The 17,959-nt window shown below is 53.9% G+C and overlaps 1 protein-coding gene across 3 annotated transcripts in view; it reads right to left on the bottom strand.

The window, feature by feature from the left end:
* The window catches only part of CTBP2 (C-terminal binding protein 2), a 155,151-nt gene that overhangs the window by 47,324 nt on the left and 89,868 nt on the right, over positions 1–17,959 (bottom strand). Inside the window, exon 3 of one of the 3 annotated variants that reach the window (XM_039237932.1) lies at positions 7,981–8,145. The exons of the other annotated variants lie outside the window; for them this stretch is intronic. The gene's annotated coding sequence lies outside the window, so the exon portion shown is untranslated. The remainder of the gene's footprint in view (positions 1–7,980; positions 8,146–17,959) is intronic. 3 annotated transcript variants of the gene reach the window in all.

Below are 17,959 nucleotides of genomic sequence, written 5' to 3'. Positions count from 1 at the left end.
AGCACAACGCAAGCCCCTGATCCCACCGCACGAGAACGGGGCAGGAAGCCGCACGCCACCTAACCACCTGAGCAAGGTGCATCCGGTCCACAGAGTGTCCCGAAATGGGAGGGTCTGGGCTGCTGGGAAGGGAGACCGTACCCACACCTGTCCAGGTGTGCCCAGTGTTTCTGGCAGAAACAAGGCAAAAGAGGAGGGTCTCCCATTTGGGTTGGGGTCTGCGGGACTCCCCTGGCGGAAAGCCACACGGCACCTGAGGAATGGGGAGGTGCTGGCCAGCTTGTCTGTGGAGGGAGGCTGGGGTGGGGGGTGTGCTTTGGGAAGCTCTGACCCTCATTCCCTCCTCATCCAAGGTAGCAGTTGAGGCCACAAATCACTATCTGCGCCGCGCAACGCCCAAGCTCTCGACTCACTGCTGTGGTCCCACTTTAACAACACAGAACAAGTTGTCCTCAGTTACCCAGCAAATGAGGGGGGACAGGAGACAAAAGTGAGGCTCCAGGGTTAATCGTGAGGATTATTATGCATGGTCATCAATTATGCAAAACACTGAGAGTTACTTTATCAAAGGTCAGAATGCAGGTCTGACTATGTGAAGGCAGACTTCCTGGTAGTTAATGGCTAATTTCCCAGCAATGAGGCACACCCCAAAGATTTATGGCAATAATTACACGATTTTTTTTTTTTTTTTTAAAGAGCTAGGAAAGAAGCACAATTTCTAAGGACATAAATAATTAATGCAACAGCCCAGAGATACTAAGCCCTTTACAAACCTGGGGAGTTCCCTAAACCTGAACCGGCCTTTCCGGGGTAGAGAGATGAAGGGGGTCTGAAAGCTGGTGGGTCAACACTGGAGAGGCGCTGGCACAAATGTGGTGGACACGGTATAAATATTCCTTTTTGTTGGGTTTTAAGAGAAACAAAAATGCAAGGTGGGGAAGGGCGGGCGGGGGGGGGAAGGGGAGGGGGAGGCGGAGGGGTGTCCCAGGCAGAGGGAAAGGGCACCCTTGGGCCCCAGAGCTCGGCTGGCAATTTGCATTTGCTTGGGCCCAGAGCTCCCATCGGGCTGCAGCGTGGCCCCTTGTCCTCAAGGCTGGGAGGAGGACAGAACCTCGTGTTAGCCACGGGGTTAGAGAATTAATTAGTTAATATTTGTGAAGTGCCTAGGAGATGAAAAATGACAGCATTATCATCCGAGGCAAGCCGGGTTTCACACCCTCTGCCTTCCATTACGCCCAAGTGAGGCGTAATCATTCTTTTCGCTTTCCTTTGAATTTTAATTTGTATAATTAGATGGCGTCCTGAAAAATTGATAAGTAGAATCTCGATTATGCAATCAAAGGAAAGATCAGGCATCCGCTTACACAAATAGCCTGGGTCCTATTATTTACCAAAAGAAAAAAGAAAAAAGAAGGAAAGGGGCAAAGGACCCCTGTGTCTGGGTAATATTTTTCCGGCTGGGGGTGGGGGACGTGTCTCTACGCTGGCCCTTCCGTGGGGGGCCCTCCAGCTGTGGCACCCACCCACGTGGACAGTGAATTCAGACTTTCAAGGCCACCATGCAGAGTCCAGTCCGGATTCCACGGCAGTGATGGCTGATTCGTGGAGCCTCATTCTCTCCCCTCCGTGTTTCTCTTTTGAAGCAAGAATGTATGAAATGTGACATTTTCCTCCTTGCCTCTCCTGAGGAGCAAGCTACTTATGAGGACTAATTAACACAACCCTCCTGCCTGATGGCAAGGACAGGCCCTCTTCAGAGCAGAGCTGAAGGGTCCCCGGCTGGGGGTCCGCGGAGACCACCAGCACCCCACCCCAGGCTCCTCTGGGGGCCAAGCTCTGCCTTCATCTGTACCAGTCCCCGCGCACAAGTCAGGCCCCCTTTCCGCAACTGAATTTATCACCACTACCGGCAGCTGACACCATCTCATCAATGCTTAACAACAAATCAGGGTGCACGGAGGAGAGAGAAAGGAGGGGGAGCAGGTCCCACAGTCCGTTTTTGCTCAAGCTATAGTCGTGGTATTAGTCGCGGATGGGAGTAGCATTCTAGAACATTCTAGGACCACCAGTATGTGGAATGACTGTGGGTAAGCAGGCTGTGCGTTCGTGAAAAAGAGATTTTTTTATGGTGCAAGGGGAGAAGGAGTGTGAAAATATCCAGTGCAAAGCAGTGGGCCTGAGAGCTGCACGGGACCTTCCTCCTTTGGCGAGCCAGCCCCCTGCACGTGGGAGCCAGCCAAGGACACCACTCAGCTGGAGGGACACCTCAGTGCAAGTAAAGAAATGTCAGCAGGGAAGTCAGGTGTTAGTGGGAGTAGAGGATCCCACTGCCAATGAGAAAAGCACTGCCTTCTGCCCCAAAAAGGGAGATCCTAAAATCACAGGGCAAACCACAAGAAGGTCTACTTGACCTTTTATTTTAGCTTGAGAGGAGAGGTGAGCTAGGGCGGAAAGGTTTGGTGTCCGGGAATGTGGCTCATTTTAGGAAGGAAAAGATGCTGCATGAGAAGGGTACGAAGATTCTCGGCACTGCCAGAAAGCAGTGGTGAGGGTGGAGGTTCCCTCCACGTGGATTTCCCAGAGAAACTCGAGGTTTAAAAGGGGGAGCAAAGAGGAAATAGAAGGCTTCATTTGATAACCACCTGCTTGCATAAACACAAAACACACCCAAAACCGAGTCCAAGAGAAATGGACATTCCCCTCATCCAAGGAGGTCTAAAACATGGGCAGACTGACTTTTCCCAAATATGACCATTAGCAGCCCACCTGCTGGGACCCAAAACACAATACACAGAAACACAGTCCTCACTCATTTGCATTCTTTTGTTGTTGTTTAGTTACTTTGAGAGGAAGCAGGTACAAGTGGGGGAGGGGCAGGGAGAGAGAGAGAGGAGAGAGAGGAGGAGGGGGGAGAGAGAGAGAGAGAGAGAGAGAGAGAGAGAGAGAGAGAGAATGAATCCCAAGCAGGCTCCCCAATGTCAGTGCAGAGCCCGGCACGGGGCCTGAATCCACAGACTGTCAGATCATGACCTGAGCTGAAATCGAGTCGGGACTCTTAACTGCCTGAGCCACCCAGGCGCCCCAATCATTTACCTTCTTAAAATCACAACTAAGTTTTTAAGATGCCTTCCGTTTCTTTCTTTTACTTCCCAGTCTCCATAAACATCAGGCAGACGGCGGAATTTACAAAGTAACTGAGGTCTTTCAAAACGAAAACCCACCTAAAACCAGGGCGATAAGCCCTCAATTCTTTACAGGAAATCGACTTCAACATTAGGTTCGTAAGAGAGACCAAGCTTCAGGATGTGCTAACGAATTACTATTATCACATTGAGGGGAGAGCTGCCAAATGCCGAGTGAACCCCGGGAGTCCTCCGAGAACACTGCACTGTCATTTCTGCCACGGGGCTGCGAGGCTGACAGGATCCATCCGGCACGGGAGAAAAGGTCCCCCCACCCCCAGTCCCGGCAGCGTGGTTGCGGCACAGGCTCCCGGGGTCCCTAAAGGCACAGGTCTCCTGGGGACTCCGCCACCCCACCCCCAAGACTCTGCTGACCCGTGAGTGCACCAGCAGGGCGGTCCCCGTCGGCCCAGGGCAACCCCGATCACCTGGTGGCCCACGCCAGGGCCCCGCGGGTGGGCTGGACCCAGCACGCTGGGGGGCAAGGTCAGCACGCTTCCCTACAGCCTTGACAGTGCTGGCCCCCCGACGACAAGTGCCCAGCAAGCCCGCTCGCTCTTCACGGAGACCCAGTAAAGTCACCGGTCTTGAGGTTACTGCAAAAGGACCTGTCCCAGCACCTTCGGAGGCCAAAAGGGAAGAGAGCTGGGCAGAATCCTCTGAACAGGGGGTCTGTGGCTGTTCCGTACACTCTATCCCAAGAACCCATTAAAATCGAGATGAAACAAATGTTCTACAGGGGTGAAGGGTCAGCAGGAAAACGTGCTGGCCTAGCCTTTGGTTAAATGGTCGACAAGATACCACAATTAACAACAGGATTACTCAAACTGCATTTTAAGGAAGAAAATGAAGTTTTGGGGGACGATCAGTTTGTGGGACATCAGCTTACTGAAGTCAAGTTTGTAAGGGTCTCGAAGCTACTACTGCTCCTGGATTATTTGCTCAGTAGCTTTTGGGCATATTTAGGTTTTTTTGGAAGGGGAAACCCAGGGCTCCTCGGTGGCGGCTCAGTGGGTTAAGCGTCTGACTTCAGCTCAGGTCATGATCTCGCAGTCTGTGGGTTCGAGCCCCGCGTCGGGCTCTGTGCTGATTATCTCAGAGCCTGGAGCCTGCTTCGGATTCTGTGTCTCCCTCTCTCTCTGCCCCTCAAAAATAAACAAATTTCTCTTTTAAAGAGAAAGTTTTGAAAGCTTTTTACAATTTGGATGTGAGGCTAAGGAACTGTGGGCCTGGAAATGTATTCTCTGCATCCAGCCCCCAGCAAAATATTCTCTGGGGCACTCAAGGAGACAGAATTCGTGAAGAGTGGAGACGCTGTAGCCCACACAGAGCCGGTAAGGTCACAAACCTAGAGAGCAAGTAAGTCTTCCAGCGCAAGGGACCCCAGTGCCCGGGGGTGAGGCCCGTGAGGCTGGAGGCTGCCACCGGGAGGGAGCGAATGTCAAAGCCACACTTCCTCTCAGACCAGCCGCCCAGCAAACGGTGCCGGGTGGGTGAGTCCTTCAGCTTGGTCTAGGGTTGTCGGCATGTGAAAGTTCGTTTTCTGGTGTTAAATGTAAAACGTGCTAACAGCTATCAGCAAGAACAGAATCGATTCATGATTTTCCTAATTGGTTGTTTTGTGTTATAATGAAAATTAAGTGTTGGTCTGCCCATGCTGAAGGAAATTAGATGCACCCGTGTTCAGGATGTTCACACATTTTTAAAGCCCTTGACTTACAAGTATGCTTCAAAATTAATATATTTGTTTTCGTAACGAAATAGTCTTTAGGAACAAAAGCAAACAAAACAAGAAAAGGCAAGGGAACAAATTTTCGTTTAAATTAAGAAATGTGAAACGCCACCTTTTCTTCCTATTGTGTGGAGACTGAGGAACCATAGAAACACAGATTCACTGTTCCTTTCCTAATTTTCTGACCCTGCCCGCCTTCGGCATGACAATTCTGATCCGTAGCGGAGAAGTCTGTGTGGACAGGATGAGGGAGTTGCATCTGGACTTCTCTCTGGACAGAGGAAGTTCCACTGTGACCAGACAGTCATCTTCCGCTACGTACTGAATGTTAAGAAATCACCGCAGAATGTCTGCATCTGAGCGAAAAGTCAGCATCCTACACAGGAAGCATCCAGAATGACCGAAAGTTCTCATGAAAGGCCTGCGGAGGGGCCTTGGACATGGTGGGGCTTTTGGGGTGGGTGCCCCAAAGGTCACCCGAGGGTACTGTCTGCAGCCTGTGAGAAGACGGTGCACCCATGTGCACGTGCTGTGGTCCAGGGCAGAGTGAAAACACGGGTAACAAGCACTAAGGGCTTGGAGCTGGAGGTCAGCCAAGGCGGGACCACCTAGGGGACAGCATCCTGTGGCTGTCAGTTGAGGTGGTGCCACACATTAGCCTGTGGACGGGCACGGGATGGCTTAGTCTGGAGAGCATGTGACTCTTGATCTTGGGGGTTGAGTCTGAGCCCCACGCTGGGTGTGTAGAGATTACTTAAAGATAAATTAGTTTTAAAATAGCCTGTAGAATGGAGGGTGGGGATGGGAATAGGGAGAGTAGAGAAGATTTAACATTTTTAAGGTGGTTTGGATTATCTGGCTTCTTCTAACATAGACGGATGACAGTGAATTTAAGTGTCTGAGAAGGAGTTTTATAGGATGAGCTGCAGTAAGATCTTGGATTTTTAAAAACAATGTTAGATTGTGAAGACCTCTGCCTCTTGGCTTCTTGCCACTGGGAGGCCCTGAATCCTCAGCTGCCTGCCCGGAGGAGGGGACTCCCTTAGAGGGACACAGCTGTTTTGCGGCCCCTGAGGATCCCAGCCTGCTGGTGTCTGGACACTGTGCACTCTGGAACCCATGCGAGGGCAGGCTGGCTGGCAAAGCTAATGGGAAACCATAGGTGTGGGGCGGAGCTTCTGGTCTAGCCCTTCCCAGGAGCAGGCCCGGTGCCCAGCGATGGGGCCCTTCGGCCGGCAGAGGGCACTGCACACCCGGCCTGGCCTTCCCAGGCCGCGGGGCCCTGAATCGCTGTGCTGGGGGACTCCACCAGTTGGCCGATTTCAATCCCAACTTGGGCTCTACAAGAACCTGGGGAAAATGAGACAGAAACCTCCAGAAGGAAAGGTCTGAGCAGGATTTCGGGATGCCACACTGCGCCTTCCGTCCATCTCAGGATGCAAATGATACAGATACCTCCCATTCACCCTTAAAGCAACAGAGGTTTAGATTTAGGCATGTGATCAGCCAGGAAACCCAGGCACCCCTCCCCCTCCCCCCATCATCTACAGCCTGGGCTTGGCAGCGGAGGTTGCCCCTTTGCGAGCTGAGGGAGCCGAGAGTCGGTTCATGGAGCAGAGGCTCCCCGATGCAGGAAGGGCACGGCCACCCTGAAGGAGGATTTTCCATGACGCCCATGCGTCTTGTTTAAAGACCCATCAATAAGGAATGAGCCACAGTGAGGAAAATGAAAACAACTTGGCAGAGATTTAAGGTCTAAGAGGAGGAAAGAAGAGAGACAATGGAGCAAAGGCGTGTCAGGGTTTCAACCACAAAGCTCACGGCCACGTACACCTGCTTAGCTGATTGCGCAAGTCTCCTCAACCCCAGCACGGTGTGTTGTGAGACATGGATGACCTCAGAACACACAATTTTCTTGGGGAGACACTCAGAAAGGGAGGTGAGAAAAGGAAATGTTTCCGACCACTTTCAGGAAGGGAGACTGACCAGCAGGCACTGGGCTGGAGGCGGGACCTTCTTCCTGGGCCCCTGAGATGGCCACAGCAGAGGGCGCGCTGACCCCTCCGGGCTTCTCTCGCCAGCACGTTCGAAGAAGCCAGCCCGCTGAGGCAGTAAATCGGCCTCCTGGCCCACACGTGCGCGCACCTGCCTGGTTCGGGATGGAGGAAGAGGGGCTGGAAGAGGTTCGCCCATCGACGCTGAAAAGTAGGGGCGACGCAGATGCCTTGTCCAATCTCCACAGCTCAGGAAGACCAGCATCCTCTCTGAGCACCATCTCAAAGCCAGCGTCTCCATGGCAACGGGATGCCCCTGGGCGGCACATCTGACTCTTGGGCCTGACTTGGCAGGCGAGGTCTTTGAAGAGCCCCACACTGAGACACCGGGGCGTCCCACCTGACCCCCAATTCAGCCTCTCCAGGAAGTGTCCCTCCTCCCCTTTTCTCTCTGCACCTGATGCAATGCCCCCCCCCCGCCAATCACATACCCAGACACGCTGATTGGGAAAAGGAGCTTCTGTGGTGGCCACTTTGGGGTGGAGGACCCAGCGAGGCGTGTGGGTCACCCGATGGCCAAGGAGAAACTGAAAGAGGCTGCCTGGCATGGCCCACCAGGTCAGAGGCTGGCAGGAGGCGGGGCTGGGGGGGGCGGGGTTCGAGGTGCTCTGGTGGAGATCAAGTTAGCAAAGTGAAATGACGGCTGCCCGGGAGGCCCTTTGTTCATTTCCAAACACAAAGTGTCTGGAAAGATGATCTCTAACACAAACACCAGGGAGGGCTCCCTCTGACCCCGCCCACCCACCCGAAGGAACCAGGGAGGCTCGGCCTCCCTCGTGGGTGCTGGCGGGCGTACAGGGGCCAGGGGAGGAAGTGACCGGTGCCGGGGAGGCCCCACAACACAGCCACAGCTCAGCTTATCGCTTCTCACTTCTCAGCTCCCTACGCCTGAGGGCCCAGCCTCAGGCACGCCACTGGACAGGAGCGTCCCCAGTGCCGAGGGGTGGCCCCTCCTATCTTCCAAAGGAGGTGCTGCTTACACAAAAGTAGATACACAGGAGTCAACTCAGACCTCAGGAAGAGTGGCAAGTATGACGACACATATTCCACATCCACAGGAGAAGCCACTGGGCTGTAGCTGTGGAGGCCTCTGTAGGCTCACACGGCACTCCGTCTCAGGCGACAGTGTTAAGGAAATGCTGAGCAGGAATCAAACATCCCTAAGTCCACAAGGTCTCTTTAAAAAAAAAAAAAAATTTTTTTTTTTAGTGTTTATTTTTGAGAGAGAGAGAGAGAGAGAAGAAAGAGAAAGAGAGAGAGAGAAGGAACAGAGAGAAAGGAAGACACAGAATCTGAAGCAGGTTCCAAGCTCTGAGCCATCAGCACAGAGCCCAACGCGGGGCTCAAACTCACGGACCATGAGATGATGACCTGAGCCAAAGTTAGACACTTAACCAACTGAGCCGCCCAGGCGCCTCCCCACAGAATCTCTTGATGGAAAAGTTCTTCCAAGACCTGATCTTTTCAACCCGAGTCACAAAGAGGAAAAACCTTAATCTTACGGGTAGCTACTTAACAGAATGAAATAAAACAGCTTGCAGCTATTTATTTTGCTTAACATAGTTTTAATGTGGAGGATGGGGGTGTAGCGGAAACCCGGGAGGGGAGGCAGGCTTTGTATCCATGACTGCAGCTAAAGGAGCGCGGCCAGCTGGCAGTCAGACTGGGGCGGAGAAGCGGGTGACACTTCTGTGTCACACGGATTCATTTTTGCTGATTGAATTTGAGAAGGGAGCCACTCCAGGGCTCCTTTTGTTTTTCTCTTTCAGGGTATTATTCCTGGAGTTAAATGGTCCTCCTGAATTATTCCCCCCTTCTGTTCTCCACGTTTCTCGTGGATAAACAGTATCATTTTTATGTTTATTGTACCCCAGAACGTTCTGAACTGTGGCTAAAATATGCCTTGGTGTAGAGAGGATGCTTGAACAGGGGCGAGGAGGCGGCTCCCTGTGAGGATTTTCCAGAGGTGTGAATCTTTGTCAGAACAAACCTGGTTCTTCACAAACCGGGCAAACATCGGATGGTTCACGTGACTACAACCACCTGTTTAGATCAGCACAGCTCACCATGTGCTGATGCCCAAAGACCCTGATTGTATATGAAATCCTCATAAAGACTCCTGACAAGGTGATGGCCATTTAAAACTCTGTTCTGAGGTGATTCAGGAGGATGCTCTACACCCCGGAGCCCCAGGAGACAAAGAACAGAGGAAAGGAGGCTCAGAGAAGGTGAGAGGTCTGCACGCTGTGTGTCCCCGGACCAGACATCACACTCAAATGGCACCACAAGAGGTCATTCTGGGGCAAGGTGGTTCCCAGATGCCCACCCTCGCTGCCCAAACCGCGTATTTGTGGTCCGCTTGCCCATATCAGAACGCCCAAAACGGATTCACACACATTTTCAGCTGGTGCCCAGAGTTGCCCCAAGGGTGAGTGTTTTGTGTCACAGGCTGAATTACGTTCCCCGTCCCTCCAGCCTCCCCAAATTACATTCAAGCCAGAAGCCAGTGCCCCGGAATGTGACCTTGTAAGGTCTTTACGGGGGTAACCAAGCCATCGTCAGGGTGGGTCCTAGTCCTGTAGCACTGGGGTCCTTCTAAGAAGGGGAAATGGGGACACAGGGCTATGGACAGAGTGGCGACATGTGAAGACACAGGAGGAGGTGACCACCCTGAGCCAAGAGAAGCCTGGAAGAGGTCCTTCCTTCCCAGTGCGCACAAGACACCAGCCCCGGAGACATCCCGCTCAGACTTCTGGTCCCCAGAACCATGTGACAATGCATTTCTGCGCTTCAGCCGCCTGGCAGGTGGTAGGTGGCCACGGTGGCCCTCAGAGACGGAGTCATGCCTACTGATGATGGCCGCCGCACGAAGTCGCTGCGATCTCGCACAGATGATGCTGACGGAAGCGGAGAGCACCGTGGCAGGGCTCCCGGCTGTGGAGGAGGGGTGGCCCCACGGCGTGCGGTGTGTCAAGAATCCCGGCTTTATTACACGACCCAATGCCAAATCCACCTGAGCACAGCCGTGTTCCCCGAAAACTGCGCACGTGCGGGCACGCCCAGGTGCCGGGCAACGAGACCGGGCCTGGCTGGTGGGGGGAGGGGCTGCCAGCCCAGCCACCAAACTCCTGCAACGGCCTCCTCAAAGTCAGGGACCTGTGATTTCAGGGAGGGACCCCAAGAGAAAAGTGTCCTCACCTTTCACCTGTTCCGCTGCCCAATTCTGACCACACACTGTGGTCACGACTATGGTAGTTCAACAGAAGAGATAAAAAAACCCGTGACACCCTTAAACTGCACCGGCACCAGGCTGACATTTCTACAGGACAGAGAAGGCGAACAGGAAGCCGCCCAAATGCTGACAGTGAGGAAGGTCTGTGATGTACCCGGTTCTGTGGACTCCGGGGTAAGCTGTCCTGTCCACACATCTGCAGGGCCCATGGGCCCGGAGAGCACCAAGTCCCCCTTGGATTTCACAGGTGCTTCAAGTGGCTTCCCGGCTGCGTTCAACATGCACGGACTTAACTAAGGCACGTTCGGGTCTCCGCTCTGTCTCACGCACCTCCATCGATCTGGGGACATTAGGAAGATCTATCAGGGGCTGGGCCCCACATTAAGAATGCAGTCTTCCAGGCCACGCTCAGCCCAGCAATTTGCTGGATAAACACACCTCTTGCTTTCCTGTTCTTAGAAGTGATCCTTGAACTGCAGCTACTGTTCGAGTTGAGCACTGCTGATCAGAGAAGAAAAGAACGCAGGTAACAGGAAATCAGTCTGCACAGGTTTCAGAGCATAAACAGCCCATCCCTGCGACGTGAGTGACAGGTGGCAGTCCGAGGTATCAGCAAGCCCCACCCGGAGCCCAAAGGGCAGAAGAGGCACGGAGTGCAGCTGTAGTGCATGAAAGCGCGCGCGCGCACACACACACACACACACACACACACACACACACACACACACGCTTGCGTGGGCCCTGACGTTTTCTTGGAACCACGGCATTTCTGGAACATTCTGATACTTGAGAAGTTACCAACTCCAAACTGAGGCTGCCTTCACAGATGGGACAACGTAAGAGTCAACCGCTCGGGTCCCTCCCGGCTCCTGCGTCTGCTCATCCCCAGGGGCTCCCATGTCACTTCCCACCCAGCAGCTCTGCAGAGCCGTTTCCAGTGCAAGAATCTGGAAGCCCAGGAGCCACCGTGGGCCCCACGAGCCAGGCTGAAAATGTGGCAGCTACATCTCATTTAGCTGCACCCACGGTCCCCGAACCACAATTAGCACTCCCCCCCATAGATGGAGGTCCCCAGGCCCAAGAGGGAATTACCCACTGAAGGATGCCTAGAGATCAGCCAAACAAAGACCGACTGGTTTGTAAGCTCATTAGGAAAACAAAGTCCAGGTACAAACACACCCAGTCTCTCGAGCGGGCAGCTCCCCCAGTATAGACCCGAATGGCCCAGGTGTTTGTTAGTTTAGCACCGGCGGACGCTTGCACAGTGTCTCATGTGTGACAGGCACTGTTGTGGGTGCTTTTGGGCGTGAAGTCACCCAACGCGCACAGAAGTGGCCGGCCAGTACGTTCCACTCTGCTAAATTGAATAAGCGATTACGCAGTCTACACTGCAAAGAACGCACCCAGCACCACCTCAGTTGTCAAACCTGCTCTGGGGTGGCTTGGAGCAGGTTCCCGGCACCCCAGGTGATCCCAGAACAGAGGTACAACCCCAGCCCAGACGCTTTCAGAAGATGAGCCCAGAGGGAGCTCAGATCAGGGCCTGAGGAATCAGTGACGGCAGCTCAGAACGCACTCCCTCCGTTAACTTGCTGCTTGGTCCCCTAGCCACGCTTGCGTTGCTCGTTCGGGTCAAGGCTAAAATACCTACACAGTCTCTGTACCTCCAGAACAGATTGCGCGCCTGCGCTCTCGGAGTAGGGGTGTGAGCTGCAGACACTTCCGTGGATTTAGAATCTCCAACACGACCACTCCCCCCCCACCCCCCCTGGGCAGTGACTTGTCCAGGTCACACGGGCTGCCACAGTGTCACCTGCTAGGGACCCACCTCCCAGTCACACCAGTGGGGCTCCCAGGGTCTGACAAGCTACAGTCACAACACACATCCACATGCGATGCCTGTAGATTCTAGAAGGTTCTCTCATGTGTGGGGACACACTGGGTCCTTTGTTACATCCCCGGTTCGCAAGTCTCCATCAGACCTTTGCTTTTCTTCAAGCCACGGCTTTCCTCAGTTCAAGATTCACGTGCTTCCAGTTGTGGGTCTGCCCAGCTTCGCCCCCCCCCCCCCACGTCCAAGAGGGACGACAGGAAGTGGCAGGAACGGGGGACTGGGTGATCTGCTTCTTGGAGAGGAGCTCAAGATGGGATACACGGAATTTGAGAAACAGAACTTCGGAAAATGGCTTCGCTGAAATATGGTGAGGTCAGCGAGTAGAGAGAGAGCCCTAACAGCACTTATAAGAAAAAACATCTGTCGGTGTCGAAAGGTCGGCAGGAAGCGAGTGGGATTTACACGGCCCTGATTGGCCAGACCAATACTCCTAGAAAGAGACACACACATGGCTTAGCTTAGCCCAGAGAAACAACAAAAAAACCCTTTCTATTGTCCTCTGACTGGCCCTCCATCTAGGACCCTGACTGGCAATTTGCTCTTTGTTCATTCACTGATCAGCCACCGAGGCCCGAATATTCCTGAACGAGCAGTCTCTGGGGACCCAGGCTCTCGCTGTGTTGTGGGTCTCCACTGCCTCTTGGGCCACAAAATCTCCGGTTTTGCTTTTCAGTTGGAAAACAACGTGGGTCCCTTGAATAGCAAACGCTTCAATAAATCCATCATTACAAAAACCAAAACAAGAGGTTTCTTTGGGAAAAACAGGAAGTCTCGGTACATAACATGGCTTAAAATAGAGCCAAGTTAATTTGTCGACAAAACCTCAGCCTCCAAAAAGCCTGTTGGCCTGATTTGTCCAGGATCCAACTTACCTTTTAATCCCTCCTTGAGGAACCCATCCTGTTCCCTCAGGCGACAGGCTGGCCTGCTCTTTGTTACTGCTCTGACACAGGTCACAGAGCTGGAGCCTGGCCGGGCCACTTCCTGTCCGCGAGCCCCGAGGACAAGTCTCAGGAGAAGCCGCCCCAGCGCTCGGGAGGCAGGCCTGATGCTTTTCATAAACCGGGGGCCCCGTTTCAGGCTTGCTCTTCGGAATCACGTAGAACTTGGAGGCCTTCTGGAATTAATGTTCTGGTTTTTCCTTACCGAGAGTGACAGAGCTTCACAGAAGTCCTGGTGGTGGAGCCAACACTCCGGGCTGTTACCTGAACTTAACCCCCAGGGCTGCGGGCAAAGCAGGGTGCCCAGCTCCATCCAAGTCTGAAAGAATGAGCCTCTTTCTTTCTTAAGACAAGGCAGGAAGGAAGCCAGAAAGGAAACCTTTCCTTCCTTCCCAAAGGTATCCCAACTTTCAAGAATACGGGCAGGCGCACTCCCAAGGAATGATACAGAAAGTTCTTCCACTAGCAGATCAAGCCATCACCGTGCTTGAACCTGCCCTTTCCCCACTAGCTGTTGCCTCTCCTTCCTAACTAGCACCAAGCATGAGGATGGAGGTGTTAGCCCAGCAGGGCGTGAGCGTGTGTCATGATTATCCTCTGTTCAAACATGAAACCACACAATGCGCGTGGAGAGAGGAGACGGTCAAGTCAGCCAAATTCGCACAGACAGCATCATCACCAAACTCCACGGCCCCAGGTCGGCTGGTCTTCTAGGACCCTTCCAAAGTTTCTTCGCCGCCATGGAGAGCAGGAGAAGCTTCCTGCACATTAGAGTGTGGCCTGAAAACTGTGTACTACGTTAAGTAACTTTTATACGCGGCTGTGGACCCAAGGGGGAATTAAAAAACTTAAAAAGTCCAGGCTTAGGTAGAAAGGCTAAGTTGTTTCAGGATTTTGGTGGGTTTGGGTTTGTTTACAGAGGTGAAAAATCACCACTGCTACGGAAAGAGTAAGGGGGCAGGTGCGATCTAAGGAGTGAGAATTTAAACTGCAGCTTTGGCTATGCGGACAATCATAGTGAAAACCGGGGTGGAAAACACAGACGTACCTGCAAAAAAAATAACAGGACGTCGATGAAATTTAGTTTGGACCCCAGACTCGCCAAAACTGACCCACCCTGATTTCACAGGGTCTGGACCCTCGAGAAGAGCCGCAGCCCGAAGCCAGCACACCATTCCAGCTGACCGTGCACAGGAGTGGTTTACATCCTTTGTGACGTGGCCCTGGGGAGGACATTCCAGGGGCCCCCACGTGGGAGTGAGCCCCGCTGGTGGCTTCCTCCGATTTCGTGCCTACTACCTGGGGAGGTGGGGGTGGGGGGTGGTTAGAGGAGAAGGCAGTGGCCACAGGGGCTCAAGAGCCAGGAGAGGACATGCCTGGGAGCCCATCGGGGGTCTGGCTTTGCCTGGTGAAATGAGCTGACCCAGGGCCATGACTCCCTCAGGTCCTTGGTTATTAGCAAGGGCAAAGGCACAGAGGTCTCAGGCACATCCTCGAAGAGCTGTGGCGTGGTGGCCGCCGCACACCACGTATCCAAGTATTCCTTCTGAAGAGGGAGGGACACGGAGAATGTGAACATATGTGACAGCACGCAGCTGATGCATACAAGCACTCTACACAGCCACTTATTTTTAAGGCAGTGTGTGCTATTTTTATGCGCCACCGAAACCCTGCCAAGGGAATCCACAAAGAAAAACAAGCGCTCTGTGGCCGCTCTATTTGGGCCTTGCGCTTTCACGCAACACACGGTCACAGCGTGCGGTTTGCTACCTGCGCTCAGAGGCAAAGGGCGTAACAGAAGTTTTTTGAAATGACTTGAGTACTTTGTCTTAAAAAAAGAAAAGGGTCACAAGTGGCTTTTAAATGGAAACACAGTTTTCTTAGTCACCTCTACTTACTGTGTGTGATGCTCCCAGCTCTGTTGTGTGTGTGCGTGTGCGCGTGTCACAGCGCACCTGCAACCCTGGCTCTGAGCAAGCAACCAACTTGCAACTGTGCTGTGGAAGGAAGTGGCGATGCCTATACCCTGGGAGGGAAAGTTCTGGAACCGATCCTGGCCTGTGATTATGTGCAGGGCCAGGGCAGTCATGCAGAAGGAGGGCTGAGTGCATCCTGTATGGGCAGACCCAGGACTGAGGAGGGGAGCCAGACGAAAGGAGGTTTCAGATGGATAAAGCAGCTCCTCACAGTCAAGAGAAGGCTGACCCCAGGGTGTGAACCAGGACCCCCTGGAGAGGTGCTCCGGACCCCCAACCTAGGACTTGGCAGTGTGGTCCAGGGCCGTCCCCATCGGGAGCCTCCCTCAGGGGTAGGGGCGGGCACCAAGGTCAAAGGGGCAGGGGAAGGACATGCGGCCTCCCACCTGCAGATGTTTTCCCCTGTTCTAGAATCTTCTGGCCTGTCCCAGAGGTGTGCCCAAGGGGACTGGCAGCCAGCCCCCTATTAGATCCAGGCTCCCTGTGGCCCTTATAATCCTGAACTCTCCTGGGATCCCTGCGGAGGCAAACAGCCGTGGTATGTATCATTTTATTTTCACTCAAAACATCCTTCCTGGGACCATCCCAACAAGCTGAGCATACTATTTTCAACTAAGGCCCTGGCATTGTCTAGGAATGTTTTCAGGACTAAGCAAATTGCTAAAGCAAACATCTTATTTTTGTCTGCTAGGATAGCCAAGCGCTGTAAAAACATTTCCCTCCGGGACTTCCGATGGAACTGCCCCCTCTGCTGGGCCCGCGGGCACCAGACACTCGGGCCGGGAGGAAAGCTTTCGCTCCGGACACTGGGCTGTGGGGCGTCCCCACGCCCCCTGGGCGTGGCTTTGGCTTCAGGAAGGAGTGAAAGCAGGGGTTCCCTCTCCTCCCCACTTCCCCCCACCCCTCATCCTATCTGAAACCAACGAGCTCTACCGGAGAGGACACACCCCATCCTTACTGGAGGGACCCGGCACCTAGCCACCAGGTGACAGGTGCATGGGAGAGAACAGGAGCCTCAGAAGCAAAGCAGTGAGAACCCAGTCCTCAAGCCAAGGGCAAGGGTGAGCGGGAACTGTGGGGGGGAGCAGAGGCCGGCAGGCCTGGGTTCCGGCACACACCGCCTCACGGTCATTGGCCCTGGTGGCCATGACCATGACTGGCAGCACCACTACTGGGATCAGCAGATGCAGCAGCACACGCACGTGTGAGAACCCTGAGCAGCGTCCTCGGCTCCTCAGCTCCATGCCCGGCCTCACTCACTCTCCCCAACAGCCTTAGGAAACAGGTATGTAATTAGCACCATTTAAAATGACAGAGTTGAGGCCCAGAGCAAAGCAGAACTTGCCCCAGGTGACACGGCTGGATCCAGAGCTGAGGCAGGAACTCCCAGCTCCGTCCTGCCCCCCGAGATAGACGGCGCCTCCGCCCGCTGCCGCACCTGTCATTAGTGTTTCCAAAGGGCCGGACCAGGGGCACAGAACCAAGTGAACTTGCAACTGTGTCTGACAAAGAAAACGGGGACTGGCGGGGGGGGGGGGGCACAGGAGTGCCTTGTAAAGGTCACAAGTTGTCAAAGTTTCTTCGGGTACGACAATGCTATGATTGCCGTATTTCTAAACTGAAATATTCACCTGTGCTATGAAACGACGGGTAGGATGCACTTGGAACAGGCTGGCGGGGTGTGTGGGGCACACATACAAGGCCGCCGTCGGCTGCTCACTGCCTGAGCCGGCGGATGGGGACGCGGGTGTCCAGGCCACAATTTTCTCTGCTTTTGTAGATTTCAAAATTTCTGTAGTTTTTTTATTTTTAAGCTCCCCTTCTGTAAGATGGGGACAGGGTCATCTACCTCGCACGGCCACTGCGGGCAGACTCTTGGCACACAGGCAGGCTCAATGGAGCCAGGTCCCTGCTAATGGAATTGTTAGTCACAGGGGGCACCGAGCGCCTCACAGCCTCCTGGTGGCCCTGAGCGTGGTGGAGGGAACACAGCTGTGCTCAGGTGACAGTTCTGGGGTCCCACACAACAGGCGGGGCCCTGCAGGGAGGAGCCTTAGAGCCACCTCCCGCAGCAGCCCAGGCCCCCCACAACGGACTGTCACCTGTCACCAGGCAAACCCACGGTTGAAGCAAGAAAGAACAATGAGCAAATTATCACATCATCCTTCCCCTTACAAAGAGATCTGGAAAGCTAATTACGTGTTACTCCGAGCGCATCTTTATTTCTGATGCAGAACCAGGGTGGCGGACAGACAGTGCCAGCGGGAGACACGTCATGCTTAGAAAACTTAGAGAATCCGCAGATCCACAACCGTGACGTGCAAGCGTCCGTGGCACACAGGCATCGCGAGGCCCTTCACAGGTGTCTGCTCCCGGCCTGGCTTTGCCACGTGAGGAAGCAGCGAGTGACGGTGGGGGCGCGGGACAACGCCAGCACCCAACCCCACCGACTCCCTCGCGGGCCTGACCAGAAGCTGTTCTCACTGCTGCCCAACTGCCACGCCCCGCTCTCTACGGACACAAAACACCCGGGTACAATTCTAGGCCTCTGGCTCCCCGCCAAAAGTTGACAATTACTTGCTATGTAAAACTGCTGATTCCCACCAAATGGGGCCCCACGATTTATCCGCTTATGGGGGACGCATGCTCAGTAGTGGCTTCACCACATCACCTGAGTTACTGCTGTGTTTTTTTTTTTATCAGTGACAGCTCTGCTGGGAATGAAAGTTTTTGCAAATTCGTTCACGTAGGAGAAACGTCCAAAGGAAGCAACGGGCATTAAGCAGACACCTAGCTCCCCGCGCGGCTGGGTCACACCAACTCTCAAGGTCAGAAAGCATCTGGAAGGACAAAGTTTTCACGGCCCGGGCCCGGGGTGGGTGCCCCAGGCTGTGCGCCTGCAGCAGAATCGCACACCCGGCTCCCAGCCATAACACCCCTGCAGTGCA

This window comes from Hyaena hyaena, unplaced genomic scaffold, assembly GCF_003009895.1.
Source record: "Hyaena hyaena isolate Hyena2069 unplaced genomic scaffold, ASM300989v1 scaffold_129, whole genome shotgun sequence".
NCBI classification, from domain to species: domain Eukaryota; kingdom Metazoa; phylum Chordata; class Mammalia; order Carnivora; family Hyaenidae; genus Hyaena; species Hyaena hyaena.
Note: the sequence above shows the minus strand (reverse complement) of the source record. Positions and strands in the feature narration are given on the sequence as shown.